Below are 15,815 nucleotides of genomic sequence, written 5' to 3' on the forward strand. Positions count from 1 at the left end.
ACACCATACATTTAATTGGCAATCTTAAAGCTGTGTAAGAAGTCTGTTAAGTAAAAGGTGTGTAAAGAAGCCGACTCTATTCTCTCACAAATTCTTGCAGTTACAAAATAAAGGCAACGATCAAGACAAAGGAGTACATTGCACTTTTGGGAGGAATAAAAGCATGTTTTCCTCTAAAGCTTAGCAAAACTCATGCCTTCACATAAAGTTCATGAACTCATTGTTACAGTTCGAGGACAACTTGAAGAACAGGGTTGTATTTTTCTATAGAATTCCATTGCTACTGGTTTATTTAAGCTATACACACCCAATTTATGGTTTTTTTCAAGAGGATTATAAGCCCTATGTCTAAGGAATTTGTGTATCACAGCTTGGGTGGGATTTCCAGTGTTGCCGCTGGGGCGCTGCTGCAGGAATGATGCCGAAACAGGGGAAGGACGCTGGCAGGCAGCAGGCACAGGGGGCTGCTCCCCGCTCCCGAGGCCCGGCTCAGAGCAGCGCACCTGCCTGCAGCCCTGGGCTGCGGCTTCAGAGGGGCGGCGGGGAGCAGCCTCAGCACCTCTGGCTGCAGGCAGAAGGAGGTGTGTTTTCTGGAGAGAGAGCTGAGCAATGTCACTGCAAGAAGCCTGGCTTTGTCACAGAGGCCGTCCTTGTCCCTGCCAGTGCTGCCGGCCTCTGTTTTTAATGACTGTGAAACGGGCTTGCTCATACCAGGCTGTTTTCACTGGTGAAATCATTCTGATGCTGACGTCCATGAGACTCAAAAGGCTTTAGTCAAAGCAAGAAAGAAGAGAAAGAAAGAAAAAAACTTTATCCACTGTGCCACGTTTGCACAAAATGAAAGACTGGGTGTAGCATAAGGAAGAAAACAACCTAACTATCACCGCGTGTATCACCGTTTGTCACTGGCTGTCTTCTCGGCACTTCCTAACCAGTTTTGCTTTGCTTTGCTTTACCTTCATCACATCCCATAATGCTTTGCAGCACAATGCAGAGCCTGAGTTTCCTTTATTTACCCCACTGGTACTTGCTGGCTTTGGCTACCACCTACCCCAACGTTGGGAGCTCCCTCACACCCAGACCCAGGCGGGTGGCTGCAGCGTGCCTCCACCGCTCCCAATGGACAACCCTGGCCAGGCTGGGAGGCCCTAGCTGCACACTCCCCTCAGTGTGGCAGCTGGCCAAGGGAGTGATGGGGAGCCTTTTCCTGCAGAAGGGGAAGCAAGACTAAAGAAGAAAGGGCTGTAGCCAGGTCAATGCATGAAGCATCCCTCTCCACTGGCTATACGGTGCCCCCTCTTCTGCCAGCCTGAAATGCTAGCTTGCTGTCTTGAATGGGCATGTTGTAGCTCTTGTGAAGGCTAAGACCTGATGTATGAGCAGCCTCCTGTGCTCAGAGGGATGAGGCGGCTCACCATCAGGCAAGTCACAGCACGGCGTTTGCTTATCACTGGGTTAACTTTGTTTGCTTCTGTGTTTCCCCTGCTTTTTCTCAGGGCGGCAGCTCTGAGGTATGATGGTGGTTTGGAGAAGGCAACCTTTGGCACAGACCTCTCGAGGCTGCAGACCTGAAGCGCTACTGCTGCCATAGAGGTACAGGGCATCTGAGCATGCCTTGCTGCCACTTTGCTGCCCTCTCTGCTGCTACGCCTTACTGAGTTACTGGGCCTCCAAAATCACCGCTCCACATTACAGCTGGTGAAGAGGGTGATGCTAGAAAACCAAATGAAACAATAAAGGAAGAAAAAAGAAACCACTCTGCCCACCACTGACCGCTCATTTCCTTTGAGTCTTGCAGAAGATTGTATACAGCAAAAAATTATTTTTGCTCCTGGTTTCTGGAGAGAACCAAAGGTTCTTGGGGCTGCTCTTCAGATTAAATCTGGACTCAGTGAAAAGAGAGAAATGCAGAGTGGTCAGAACAACCAGATTGCAAGGGAGAATGGGAGAGAGGAATGGCCTGAGGCTTCATCAGGTCGAGACTCTGAAGGCATCTCAAGTGGTGGTGGTGAAGAGGCCCAGGCTCAGTCAGACTTCAGGAAAACAGAACTGACTGGGGAATGGAAAGCTTTTCACAATTAAAATGAAGTTTCCTACAGAAGACAGAGCTGGAAGAATTTCCTTGTACAAGGGCATTTCCAGAGCACAGCCACTGTTTCCCAGCTCTCTGTTGGATACACTGATGAGCCAAAGCAAAATAAACCTAATTTAATGAACACCACCCCCCCACCCCTCCATAGTTACATTCAGAGCACTGTTTATGTTAGCAATGAGGCAATTAATAACTTGCAGCAGAAAAATTTGACCGCAACTAAAAACACTCCGGTGCTTTTTAGCCACTACTTCCCCAAACCTCAGCACTTCCTCCTGGTGAGGCATGTCTGCCCGCAGGCCAGAGACACAGCCCAGGCAAGGTGCATTTGCAAGAGCTTCATCTGAAGAGGGAAAACCATCTCATCAAATATTTTCCCCTAATTCTGAAGAACAGCTGTGGCAGCAATGGCTTCTCTAGCTGATCCTGTGGTGATTGCAGTTCAGGTGGCACCGGACTGCACTTGGCCTGTGCTGCTCAGTGAGATCCACCTCCGGGCAGATGGGCTCAGGGCATGCTTTCCTCTCAATAGGCTCTTCAGAGAAGAAATCCTTTCCCTTGGCTGCCCCTGTGAACACAGCTGTTCTTTTTAAAGATCTGGGCTGAAATACAGCTGGCTGAAACATTCCGTCTGAGCCCAGCAATTCTTGAGGTCCTGGTAGACCTGGCTTGCTTTCACACTCCCAGATCTTTTTCTCTAGCATTATCTTGATTTCCTTATATTGAAGATTTGCTGCTGTTATAAGAGGCAGCTCAAAGTGCTTTACCGCAGTGTAGCCACTTTACAGAAGACATTGCACATTTCCATCTGCCATGGCATGCAGTTTGCGTGCATGTATTTCAACACCAAAGTATGAGCAAGCAGGTGCCCAGCAGCAGCAAGTCCACCCAGATAAGCTGTTCTTTAGCAAAAAGTCAGCTGTAGCCCACGTTCCACAGCAGGAGGTAACATCAGAGGCTGAGTGTGTGAAGTATGGGCAAACCAAGACAGTATCTTAATATTCCAGTTCCTGAGACATTTCATAACATCTCCGGCCATCTGTCCTTTGACGAGATCTTGTGGTAAGTGCAGCAAGGGCAAACAATACTTTATGCAACAAGGGTTGGCATGCTCTTCCCTGAAACCACTCCCTAGCTCCTAGGTTGCACTACGTCAACTCCAAGGTAGCTCCAGTCACTCAGGACATCTGTCCTATTCAATTTACGTGGCAGAGGCATATTCTTCTACTTTGGTGATATTGTGCTCAAACCACGTTGAACAACCACTGTTGAGCTTTTCAAAGGAAATCAAGTTTGTGAGCTGGGAAGTGTGGCTAACTCCTTCCCCCCAATTAAAGAGTGTAAAACCAAAAGGCAATAAGCAGAAGGTGGTAATGCAATTAGGAGCTGTTAGCACAGGTCTCCAGGCTTGCATAAAGGTCAAATAATCTAGAAAGCAGTCTCTTTATACACTTTCCCTTTTCAAATCGTTCCTTACTTAAAACAGATTCTAAATACATTTGTGGATGATAATGTGGAAGTGAATTCAGGCTAATTATCCATGGATGACATGAAGGATCCACACAGGACATACGATCAATAAATACGTTTCCACTCTTCAAAGCTGGGATGCAATCTCACCTACCCCCTCCTTGTACAAAGGGGCAGCCCCAGGGTGTCCCAGCCCTGGAGAGCACAAGGCTTTCAGGTTCCCCTGCTGAGGCTTTAAGACTCAGAGACAAAGCTCTTGGATTTTGCTACGCAGCTTAGCCACCACCCCAAGTGACTTGTCTGCACCTCTTCTCCAGAGGCCGAGCTGACTGCAGTGCAAAGAGCAAACCTTCAACCCTCATCTTCCAGCAAGCATGTGTGAGACTGAGTGGTGCTCATGGGACCAAGCGTGCATTTGCAAAACCACCCGGTGTGCCTGCAGAGGCTGCTCCTTCACTGGGTGGGAGGCAGCCAAGCATGAAGGACGTGTGCAGTGTGAAGCACTTGGGCCTGGGGCTCTTCGGCAGTCTCCCTTTCTCAGAAGACGTAGCCAAACCACCATGTCGTCGCATCCGTGTGAAATGAAGCAAGCAGAATTTATGAACGGCTCCTGAGCCTTGTTTCATTTCTTGTGTAACTCTGCCCTAACGGGGATCAGCATCCTGCACTGCCAAGCCCCCTGTTCAGCGCTGGATGCCAGAGCTCACTGGAAGTGCACGCTACAGCTTGAAGCCAGAATTAAAACCTGCACTGTTTCAGAGCAATTTCTAGGTTTTCTTCCTTTCTGTCACGAACTAATGCTTCTTTTCCTGAAATAAAACTGATTCTTCTTTACTTTGGAATTTCTCACTTCAGAATTTCCCACAGCGCTGAAAAATCCAATTTCTGCCAAGCCCTACCACAAGCTGCTGCTGCCCATGGTGTGTAAAACTGGCAGTAGCACTAGGTGGTTGATGTGGGCAAAGTGAGGTTTGTCGAATGAGGTTTTAAAGACCAGCTGACACAGAATGAAAAACCAAGATGCTTGGAGAGCTTGTCTGCTTGTAGGTGAGCATCAGCAAGTCCTTCACTTTCAAGTTCTTTTCTATGACTGAGATACCAAACAACTCAGCTCTCCATCTACCATGTCTCTTTTTCCACCAATGTCTTTTGTTCTAGCAAACAATGTCTTTTGTCCTATTGCTGCAGGTAAGGTCTGGCTGATAAAGGCTTTTCTCAGCCTGTAGAAAGCATTGGCCAGGATACAAAGCTGAGCCTTGACTAAAGGGAATAAATTAGTAGGGATGGATCGTGACAGTCACTAACTGCAGCTTTTGGAGGAATTTGGGGCAGCTCCTTCATTAGGAGGCAGTTACCTGGGGCTTTTCAGCTGAAGCAGGTGGCCAGCATTCTTTCTGACTTTGATAGAGCCCTCCTGATTCCTATAGGGCAGCTGGCAAACTGTTCTTTTTTATCATGTTTATATTCTGCTGTCTTTCTGCTAGGGAAAAAAAATAGGAGAGATGAGTCACTTAAATTGTATACAAGTCGAAAGTAATTCTGTGGAAATGAATGATGAAAAAAAACCCATAAAAAAGGTAAAAAGAATTGTCCATAGAATTAGCAATATTTATCAATCTGAAAAATACAAAGTGACAGAGCCAGTAGCACTGTGCTTCCCTGCGCTTCAGGTATAATGCCGTTCCTTAGACCGCATGCATGTTGTGGGAGACACCCTAAGATCCAGAAGGGTTATTGGGGTGGCTGCTTTGATAGCTGTCCTGATCGGTGACAACCCACCCTGCCCATGCCCTTCAACAGCAGCGCTGCCCTTTTCCATCCAGCTTGGGGATGTGAGGTGTGCCCCTGTTTAAGGAAGTTTTTCTGCATATTTACAGATTTTATTGATTTTTTTCAGATCTCTAAATAGAGCTGTAGAAAATGAAAAGGCTTGTGAGCCAAGAGATTCATCTGTTTTTTTGCAATAGGACCAGATGGTTTGACAAGAGCTTCGCACGCCTCTTGCCTGCGCTGGCGCGGCAGAAGGGAGAAGGGTGCAGGCTGGGTGCAGTGGTGCAAGTTAGCAATAGATGGCACGCTCGAACAGGGGTAACCCCTGCTTGCCCCCAAGCAGCCCAAGAAATCCCTTGCGAGAGACCCAGACAGCCATAGCTCTCTTCCAAAGGGAGGCTTAGCTGAGCATCTGCTCTTCAGCAGGCACATACATCCACGTCTACACCAGCTGCAGATAAGCAGAGCTGCTGGGAAGTCAGATTTGATCAGGTCTTGCGTGTGGCTGTAGGCGTGTCTGGGACCCTTGTGCTGTTTGCTGGGTACTGGGGTGCTGGCGGCGTGTTGTTCATCAGTGTGGATAAGGCAGTCTTGGTCCCCCATCCAGTCTGAAGCTCCATCACACCAGCCTGGGACTGGCAGTCTTGCTGCTGCGTCACCCCCTCTTCCCTGCTCCCTTCAAACCACCTGGCAGGGATGTTTTTGGGACCTGTGGTCTTCCCCAGGCAGCCGAGTCTCTTCTGGAAAGTGCATGAGAAGCTCTAAGCGCTAGCTGCATCTGCGTGGGTAATTTATGGTTCAGTTTGTGAGGCTAGGCTAAAACCTTGCCAGCAACAGGGTATTTTCAGGTACATTTCGTATGAAAACATTTGGGGTTTGTTCTTAGTGAAAAAGTAACAAAAACACGCATCTGTTTGGGACCATGGGGGAAGGCAGAAGGGCACTCTAATCACCTGATGTTTTTCTCATTTTTTGAAGTGCAAACATAATTTTGCTTTAAAACCGCAAGGGCAGAACACAAAGAAAGGCAAGCCTTGCATTTAGAACCTTGAAACCTCACGTGTCAACTTTTCATAACATTTTCCCTTGGTTTTTTTGACACCCTCCCCTTCCCAAAGGCTGTTGGAAATGACTCAGCCGTGCATGGGGCAGACCAGGGCACGCCTGCAGCTGGGCAGTGGCAGGCACTGCTGACTCAGCCCGGGCACTGCCCCATCACCTCCGCCTGCCCAGGCCAGACCCTCACGCCCCTCCAGAGCAGAGCACCCTTCTCTGAGCAGGCGAAGACCACCCTGGTCCCATGGGAGATGCAAGGCACCCTTGCTCCATTGCCCAGGCCATGCGTCCTCATGTCTCACTGCCCTGGTCCCCAGCTTGCCCCCCAGGTGGGAGGAAGACCGAATCACTGCCTAAAGCTCTTCCCAAAGCACCTTGCTCACAGTGTTTCCAAAGAGGAGTCTCAAATGAGAGGTGCCAACTGGCCAGCTCTGGTGGACAAAGGTGTTATGTTTTTGCTTGAATTTTAGATAAGAAGATAGCATGTTCTTCCATCACAGCTCCCCCACCAACAGCCACTATCACACTTTGCCTCATAAAAACCACCTCATGTGATAACAGGATACTTAGGTTTCAATGATCCCTTTCTCAAAGACACCGTGATACTTTGCCCCATCTTGGCTTTCATCCAGGTGTATCCACGTTGCTCATTAACACTAATGGTGATTGTTCTTACATATCCCAATAAGGCAGGTGATGAAAGCACGCAGAAACCAGCAAAAAGGGATAAAAGGGTTTTGTCAGAGCTGCAAGCATTAAGGCTTTATCTACCACGTAAGGACAGTCCCTTGGCTGCAGTGGTACTTCTAAGATAACAAGTTAATAACCTCGCTATAGTCAGCTGGAGTTCAAGTGGAGGAGAGATGAACCAATGAAGTCTTCTTTTCTGTGAGCCTAGGGTTACTAAACTGAGTCTCAGGTCTCAATTTGTAATGAAGAAAAAACACTATTTGAAATTCAGTTTATTTTGTTTCAATTCTTCATCTAGGATTTTACAAGACTGTCCCTGTAGGCATCTGAGCAACAGGGTATAATTCTGCTCTTTTATGCTGGAAGGGCAATGTTCATTTTTTTTAACAATGACAGAGGAAAAATAATAAAGTTTGCACCCTGGCTTGTATATACATTCTTAAGACATATAAAGGATGTTCAGAAATTTAAATACAGACAAAAAAGAAGGGGAAACTTCTGCCTGTGTCCACAGCACAGCATGTTTGACTCTTCTAGTTTTCCTGAAGTGCTCTGAAGCTGAGTGCAGAGATCTTCTGATACCTGGCGAATGAAATATGACTAATCAAGATGAGAAGTGGTTTTCCTGCGTGTCGGTTTATTTTGTTGATATCTTTCTACCTCCAACAGCAAAAGAACGCTTTGGAGAAAACATGTTAAAGTTTTGAGTATAGTTCCACCTCAGGGCTGAGAAAGCTTTAAGCCTGGGGAAGCAGGGGCCTCTCCTAGTAAAACCAGACTTCTCAGTCCCATCATAGCTGAGGCGGAGAGTGAGCAAGCCTGAAAAAAATCCTAAAATGGCAGCAGATTTACTTCTGCTACAGAGAGCCAGCCAAGACTAAAGCCACACCTTGAAGAACACAGCACCACAAGAAGCCTCTGCAGCTCTTGTTCAAAGTCTCTGGGTGGGGGTTTAGCTGGGCAGGCTCTTGAGGGCTTTCACACACTGTCAGGGGGGAACGGATGGAGCATCGTATGTGCCAGGCCCTTGGGCAGGTTTTTCATCCCCTGGAGGGATGAAATGTGTGCTCACACCTCTGATATGGCTATGCAAAGCTCAGGTGGCAAAGCTTAAACTGGTGATAAGTGTAGGTTTAAAATGAGTGCCTAGCTTTGCCAGCCATCACTGAGCACCCCACTTTGTTGCTTCAGCACAGGGGAGTGGAGGCAGGAATTTGAACTGTTACAAAATAAAGTTATGAAGCTTTGTCTGACCATACCCAAAATGTGTCGTTATGAGCTGATCTAGTTAAAGCACAATTTGATTTAGGTCTGGTTACATCTATTTACATATTTCTGTACCAGCTTCATGCCTTCCTCCCATCAAGGCAAGCTAAATTAATGTAAGCCACTTTTAGGTCAGATTTGGTGCAACTGTATAGAGTTTTCTCTAAAACTTGCTTTTAAGTTGGCTTGAAGACAAAATGCCCTACTAATCTTTTCTAGAAACTAAGTCAAAGCATCACTGCATGTTCCTGGAGCGGGGGACTGGTACATTTTTGTTTGCTTCCTGTGCTTTTACTGAAGTCATCACGAAACTAAGCATCACACTTAGCTGAAATGTTACTGTTTCCCTATTTGTCCCTGCCAGGTGCCAAAGACGGCAGAGTGGACTTGTGTCCCTGTTTAGGGGACACCACGAGGACCTGACAAAGTGTGGCTGTAATTTTAGCAGTGGATTGTTGTCAAAACCATATTTCACATATCCTTTTTTTGATCTCTTTTTCTGCCTGGGCAGTTAAATAAAGTAAGGATGTAATCAGACTGAGGAGCACCATTTTCATCTTTCTTCCTGAGTTTTTGGCAGTAGATTTTTCTTGCCTCTGGCTTTTGGTGACTGCCCAGGTGATGGGGCAGGGTGTCCTGCAGCAGAGGTGGGTATGCTCAGCTGAAATACGGACAATGCCTACAGTGGGTCTCTTCTCTTGCCCCTTCTGGGATGTGTGAGGCTGTGCATGCAGGGCTGCTAATGCAGGACAGCGCCAGCTTCACCCAGAGCTCACACATCCAGCTGGCCCCCCTGCTTTAGGATGGCTCCCTATAGGGTGGTATTTTGGGGAAGGGGTGTGTGTCATGGGAGCCTGGCTGGTCACACTGAGGCTCTGGGTGGTGTCTGGGAGTTTGCCCAGACCTCTTGGAGCAGGTCTGAAGAAGGTGCTTATGCACTGTTGAGCAGTGTGGCCCTATGGAGGGTCTCATGCCAGACTGAAACTGCGGGGTTGGGGAGCACAGGACACAAGAGACACCTAAATCTCTGCTGGCAGGCGCTGAGGATTGGAGAAGGTTGGAAAATAAAAGCTAACCTCAGCAAATCACTGTTTCCCAATGACAGTCTCAAAGTTGAAACCTCAGGTATGAATCACCTGCCCTTTAAAACCTCTTGGGGTTGCAACAAGTTCTGCTTGTGGATTAAGGACAAGGAGCTAATCAGTGAGGCTGCCAGTCCCTCTCCTTTGGGGTAAATGCAGCACACCCACATGCTGGTTCCCAAATTTGCTTTGCTTCCACTCTACAGCTTTGGCTTGGGAATACAGCCACGGCAAGAGCCCCTTGCCCACATCAAGCCAAGTCTGTGTAAACGGTCTGTCTGCAGCACAGATGGGGAGGTGGAGTAAGGCCAGAAAGAAAGTCTGCTAAAGCATTTCACCCAGTGCTTTGTGCAGCAGCCCCGCTGTGGTCAGTGGAGCTGCACTCATGTGGCTAAATTTGACCCTGTGGGTCTCTATCCTGCTGAGCTGCAAGGGAAAAGATGAAAAGGAGGAGAAATACACAGGGATGAACTGCCATCCTGCTGTGGAATTGGAGCCATCAAGATGACCAAAAGTAGATATTCTTAATTTTACTTTTACAAAAATAAAACTAGGCAGGGGCAATCCGAGCAGGGACAATCTGGACCTTAATGCATTTTCTTCTTCCCAGTGCTCCCCTTCCAAGCTTAGCTCGGCTCTTTCCTTCCTATGAGCTGTTTTGTAACCACTGCTCCTTGTTGCGCTGTGTGCCACAACACAAACAGCCCTGTGATGACAGCCAGGGTCTAACATGTGATGGTGAACGTTCAGGGTATTTAAATAGGGTGGGTTTTGGAGTCAGGATGTCAAGCCAGGTGCTGGCTCTGAATCCAGCTAATTTGCACAACCTCAGAAAGTGAGTTTTGTTGGCTCTCTGGAAAACTCTCCAACACAAGAGCAATGCTACAGCACAGTCTTGCTGTAGTTTCCCCAGGCCGTCCCACCTCTTCCTCCTCAGTTAATTTGAGCCATTGGAAATGGGATCAGACCCAGAGTACCCCATGTCCTGCGATTCTTTGTGGCTGTGACTGGATCCTGGATGGGGTGTGAGCTGAAACTGACCCTAAAAGGCAAAGCTCCTGCAAAGATATCTCAACTCATCTTTTCCTGAGATACCTCAGTATATTTTTCAAGGTTTTCTCGGAGAAAATAGCATGTCTTAATGGTGCCAAAAAGTAACACTGCAGAATGAGTGGCAGAGAGTGAGGTACATGGCTGGGAGACAAAGACCCTGGGCCAAGGCAGATGGGGGGAGTTTGACTTGATCCCCGGACTGATTACACCCTCGGTTACCATGACCTGGCCAAGGTCCCCTGTCCTCTGATAGGCACCACTCATGGACAGGTCTGACCTTCACAGTACTTTGCCTACATAGTTTTGGAGAGCTACAGGGCAATGGGAGAAAGCATGTGCATTTTGGAAGATTTCTCTTCTTTTCTAGAGGGACACAAAGTAGCAATTCCAGGGCATGCAAGGAGGAGTTGACAAGAGCTGGCAGCAGAGCAGAAGGTGTGCAGGAGTCCTGCCACTAGCTCTGCAGAGCAAGGCAGCTACACAGCTGTGATGCCAAAAGTGGAAGCCAGGGCGTGTAGTCAAATAGGCATGCACAATAGGGAGCCAGATGCTCTGGGGCCAGGTCCTGCTCAGGGGTTACAGCAGGTAAAGTTAAGTGTTAGCTAGTTTCAGAAGACCAGCTCCATATCTAGCTAGTGACACTGGCAGCAAAGCTTGCTTCCTTGGGTTGGTGTGGTGCAGCAGATGAGGAAGAGGCACTGGAGAACCTCAGAGCACAAAAAAAGAAAGATCAGCTCAAGCGTGGCCAAGGCTAACTGCAAGATATTCATCCTCATCACCTGCTTTCTGTTTCCTTCTTGGTGCTGCGCTGCCCATCCCTCCCTGTCCTGGCTGCCCATGGCCTCCCTGGATCTCCTCTCACTGTGCCCTGAGCTTGTGCTCCTGTTGCTTCACTTTCTTTACCCAGGTTCATTGCTCATCTCAGGTCTTTGCCTGTTGTCTGCAAACGGTGGCTAACACGCGGCACTGGATGACCGAAAAGAGGAGCTAAGATCCCTTTGATTCCTCTGCTAAACCCATGCTAACAGAGGCAGCCAAGCAGCTGTATGCATGCAAAGCCCCCTCTTTCCAGCTGGCAGGGGAATGGCTGCACTCACTGGACTGTCACCCCATGTTGCAGAGATGTCCCTTGCTAGAGGGCCATGAGCAGCAGAGGCGTTTTGCCATGGGCTGGTGAACCCCACAACAGGTGCCATCAGCACATGCTGTCTGTATTCCTCCTCCTGCTGCTCTTCTTGGGGTACCTGGACACTCCTTGGCTACCCTCTGCTCAAGGCTGCCCCTGATGCCCTGTGGTGATCCCTGCCACCTCATGGTGGTTCCTGCCATCCCGTGGCAGTCCCTGCTGTCCTGTGGTGGCCCTTTCCTCCAGGCATTTTGGCAAGCTAGGGGTTGGTACTGGTTTCCAGGGAGGACCGAGGTCTGCGTCAGCCCAAGACTTAGATGTGCATCGCTCCTGGCTGGAGGGGTCCACTGGCCATTGAGGTGGGGTCCGGTGGGGGACATCTCTGGTGGAGATGTAAGCACTCCCCAGGGGGGTAGATGGGGCACAGGGCAAGAGGTTGTGCAAAGGGAAGAAACACCTAACGGATAGTTGTCTGAACTGGGGAACCCACTCTGCTTCCCGCTCCGGCATTGCTCCAACATAGAGCATTTTACCCATTTTAACAGTGTAATGTGAAATCCATGGGCACTGTAGGACCCCACTTCACAGTTAGAGGCAGAGAAGCTGGCTGACAGCTGCAGTAGTCAGGGGGACAGCAACCCTCATATATCAAAACATATAGAGGCACTGCTTCCAGAAAACTTAACTGTAAGTATATCTATTTGGTGAGGTGGGGGAGCCTCAATGCCCAAAGGCAACCAGTGCTGTCCCCACGCCAGCCTCCGGCTCCTGCCATCTGTGCATCTCTGCAGCCCCAGGAGCCAACAGCTGCTGCCCCACACCACAGCACAGAAAGCTGCTCCCTCCTGGGTTCCTGCACAGCTCCTGCCAAAGCGCGTGCTGCCAGCGGAGGAGGAGGAGGACACTGAAGCAGAGCCGAGCTGGGAGGTAGGTAGTGCTCACACGTGTGGGAATTTGTTTTACCTACCCAGCACTGAGAAAAACTTGCCCAAACCCTGGCACTTTACTACAAGGGGACTGACTGGTGGCGGTATTTTATCTTTAGGACAGCCTGTTGTTTTCCTTCTCGTGCTCGCCTATTGTTCTTTGGATTCCATGAAGCCTAATTGCTGCTCCACATCTCCTCCTCCCACGGCTGCATTTGCACTGTCTCGGAAGCTGTGTTGAAAGTTGGTTGTTCCTTCCCCCCCCGCGTTGATTCCTGTATTTTTGCACCCATGGCTCTGAGTGACAGTGACCTGGTGCATCTGTCAACTGTGACTGCTTCTCACCTTTGGTAATCCGGTCCCTAGCACCTGTGCCAGAGATGAGAGAGGATTTGAAAAGCAAGCATGCTAGGGAGGGAGCAGCGTAGAGGATGTTTTCAGCTCAGGTTTGTGTGTTCACACTTCGGTGGTGGCCGAAGGGCTGATAGCTTCTGACCCAGCTAGTTCTCTGAAAACCTTTTCAAATGTATAGCCCCTGGTATCCCTGACTGCCAGCAGCGTTGGCTTTTTATGAGAGCGTGATCTTCTTCTCCCTGTGCTGGCAATTCCTTCCCTGCTGCTCTCACGCCGCAGGTGAGCCCCCTCCTTTCAGTGTACTTGTGGAGCAGGAGTGGGATGTCAGAGCAGGGGCAGCTTGCCCAGCCGTCTCTCCTCCCTCCAGGCCTGCAGCTCAGCCCTGCACTGTGTCTCCCTACCGCCGCTTCGCTGATGCTGCTGAAAACTTTTTGTTTACTGAAAGATTGGGTGACTTTTCTTTTTGCATAAGACTGATTCACAGCCAGAGCAGGCAGACCTCTCAGGACCAGCATTTTGGCGGAGGGTGGTAAATGAAAGAAGGCTCCTTCTGACGTGGTTCTGTAACACCTGAAGGCCATTTGCATGAACTTGTTGGCCGCCAGCACCCTCAGACTGTAGTTTACGATTCTGGACCTAAGATACACTAAACCCCAACTTTGTATTCAAAATGTTTCTGGATGTCAGGCTTGTAGATGATTCCTAGGCCCAAATTCTTAGCACAGCAAGTGATTTAATGACCTTTTTTTTTTCTAGAGAGGCTGGAGACAAATGTGTGATTTCCCTATGCAGTCACTTCCTTGTCTTGTGCAAGGGGGGAGCAAACAGGTGTGTTTTCTACAAAGCTTAACACTGAAAGCATAAATGAAATCATGCTGGGAACAGACTTGCATTATTGAGTAGCATGCTTTACTGGGAAGTACATTGAATGTTAACCTGTGGTATATGTGGTCAGCAGCTGTTTGATGTCTTATCAGAATACATATTCACATTTCAAAAGGCAAAGAAAACCTTTGCATCTCTTTTTTTATGATGTGATTTCACCTTGCTGCCTTGGATAGTGGATCTATTTTATTACATTACAGTAGAGAATTTCTGTTTTAACTTTCTGTTTTTAATTTGTCAAAACTGAACTGAGACATAGCAAGAATAAACGAGGGTTGTTCTGTTCCATCTTCAGACCTATGTTACTGATAAAAGTCCGAAGTAATTAGAACGGCAAGCATTCTTTGTCCCAGCTTATGACAATTATCGTTGACAAAGTGAAGTGCAAAGGTTTCTCAGAGCTGACTGCCCCCCCCCTATGCTCTGGGCTCTTCCTTAAGGAAACCTCACACTGGGAAGGGTTTTCTGAGTTTGAATTGCTGGTTTTGCACATATTTGGTAGAATAAAGATAAAGTAAGCAGAGCAGCATTTTGGGTAAAAGAAGTACAAACACCCAAGCCGCTATCTTGTGTTGTTGATTATTCAGTATTATTTAAGACTAATTTCAAGAGCTTTCTTTTTTTTCAAAGATTGCCTAAAGCACTGTGGCTCAACTATTGACTTCAGGGTTTCTCAGATGTCCATTGCTCTGCCCAAGAAATGTGGACGCATTACTATTAATCTTGTCTATAAAAGCTGGTCTTGTGTTTGGGCCTGGTCAGAAAGACATGTTCACACCTAGTAATTTCAATAAGTTAATGAAACGTTTGACTTTTTACTCTTCTGCCTACAAACTTATAAGAAGGGGACATATGAAATCTTGAAGGTTCTTGGAATTACTGGACTGTATCAAAAAAGAGTCAGCAAAATAAATTCTGTGCATTGTAAAAGGAAATACAGATTTTACCTATGCAGTGGCAAAAGTTCATCTGTTTTGTCCCACTCATTTGAAAACCACAGGAGCCCCTCTTGTGCTTTCAGTACACCAGAAAAACATGAAACTGCAGTTTGGTAATGAGAAGAAAACCTGCCCCAAGCATCTGCATACCGCAAAGACATTCCTCCTCTTCTTGAACCCAACTTCTTGCCGGATCTGGTATTTTTCAGAACTCGTATTTCTTATCTTCACTGAGCTGCTTGTCCATCGCCAGCCCACAGGAGAGGTCAGTGTAGGTGGTGGGAGCACGAGCTGCTTTACCCTGGCTAGCCTAAGGGATCCTCCTTGCTGCTAAGGCAAAGAGAGGGTGAGAAGGGCTGATGCATAAAGCAGACTCCCTCCTGTCAGTGCAAGGTCTGCCGTGCTGCATCCAAAGCCAGGCTTGCAGCCCCAGGCTGTGTTGGGAGGAATGCCTGCCTCCATGCTCTCCACACACCACCACCACCACCCAGCTCCCTATGGCTTCACTCTGTCCAGTATTACTGCTGGCAAACCTTGGCATGTCTCCCTGTAAGCAGCACCACGCGAGATCAGGAGAGAGTATAAAGATGGTCAGCATTGATTGATCCCTGCAGGTTTTGTACCTGCACTGCCGCCTACATCCTAGGACAAACTGTCCTGCTTGCTCCTGATGTGTCTGGATGACTTGCTGGGTCCACGCTAAGGTGCTGAGCATGAGTGGCCTTCCCTCTTCCCCAACAAGCTCTGGCATGTGGCCTCAGCATGGCTGCACTTGTTTGCAGCGGCATGCATGGTGGATGTGCCTGGTATGGACAGCATGCTCCCTGGTGGGTCTTTAAGGTTGAAAACGAGAAATGAGTTCCCCAAGAGCCTGGTGCTGCAGCTCTCCTGGCTGTCTTGATCAGAAACATTTGAAAGCTTCTTCTGATACCGGTGAAAAGCCCCTGAGTTGCAACATCTAATCATAGCACAAAAAGTATGTAAGCATCTTTATTCTGCATGGCCAAATTCTTTTAGACTTACTTTCACTCTTGTGAGCTTGACCCATGGGCTTCTAGCTTTTTCCAGTGCAATTGTGTTGCCTTTGTTGCCCTCCTTGCCAAGCCC

At 48.2% G+C, this 15,815-nt stretch overlaps 1 protein-coding gene across 3 annotated transcripts in view; it reads left to right on the forward strand.

Moving 5' to 3' along the window:
* LOC119147057 (C-C chemokine receptor type 8-like) overlaps nt 1-15,815 on the forward strand; it is a 49,049-nt gene that overhangs the window by 19,467 nt on the left and 13,767 nt on the right. For all 3 annotated transcript variants that reach the window (XM_037385534.1, XM_037385532.1, XM_037385535.1), the window contains exon 3: nt 1,497-13,713. The gene's annotated coding sequence lies outside the window, so the exon portion shown is untranslated. The remainder of the gene's footprint in view (nt 1-1,496; nt 13,714-15,815) is intronic.

Source organism: Falco rusticolus, chromosome 4 (assembly GCF_015220075.1).
Source record: "Falco rusticolus isolate bFalRus1 chromosome 4, bFalRus1.pri, whole genome shotgun sequence".
NCBI lineage: Eukaryota > Metazoa > Chordata > Aves > Falconiformes > Falconidae > Falco > Falco rusticolus.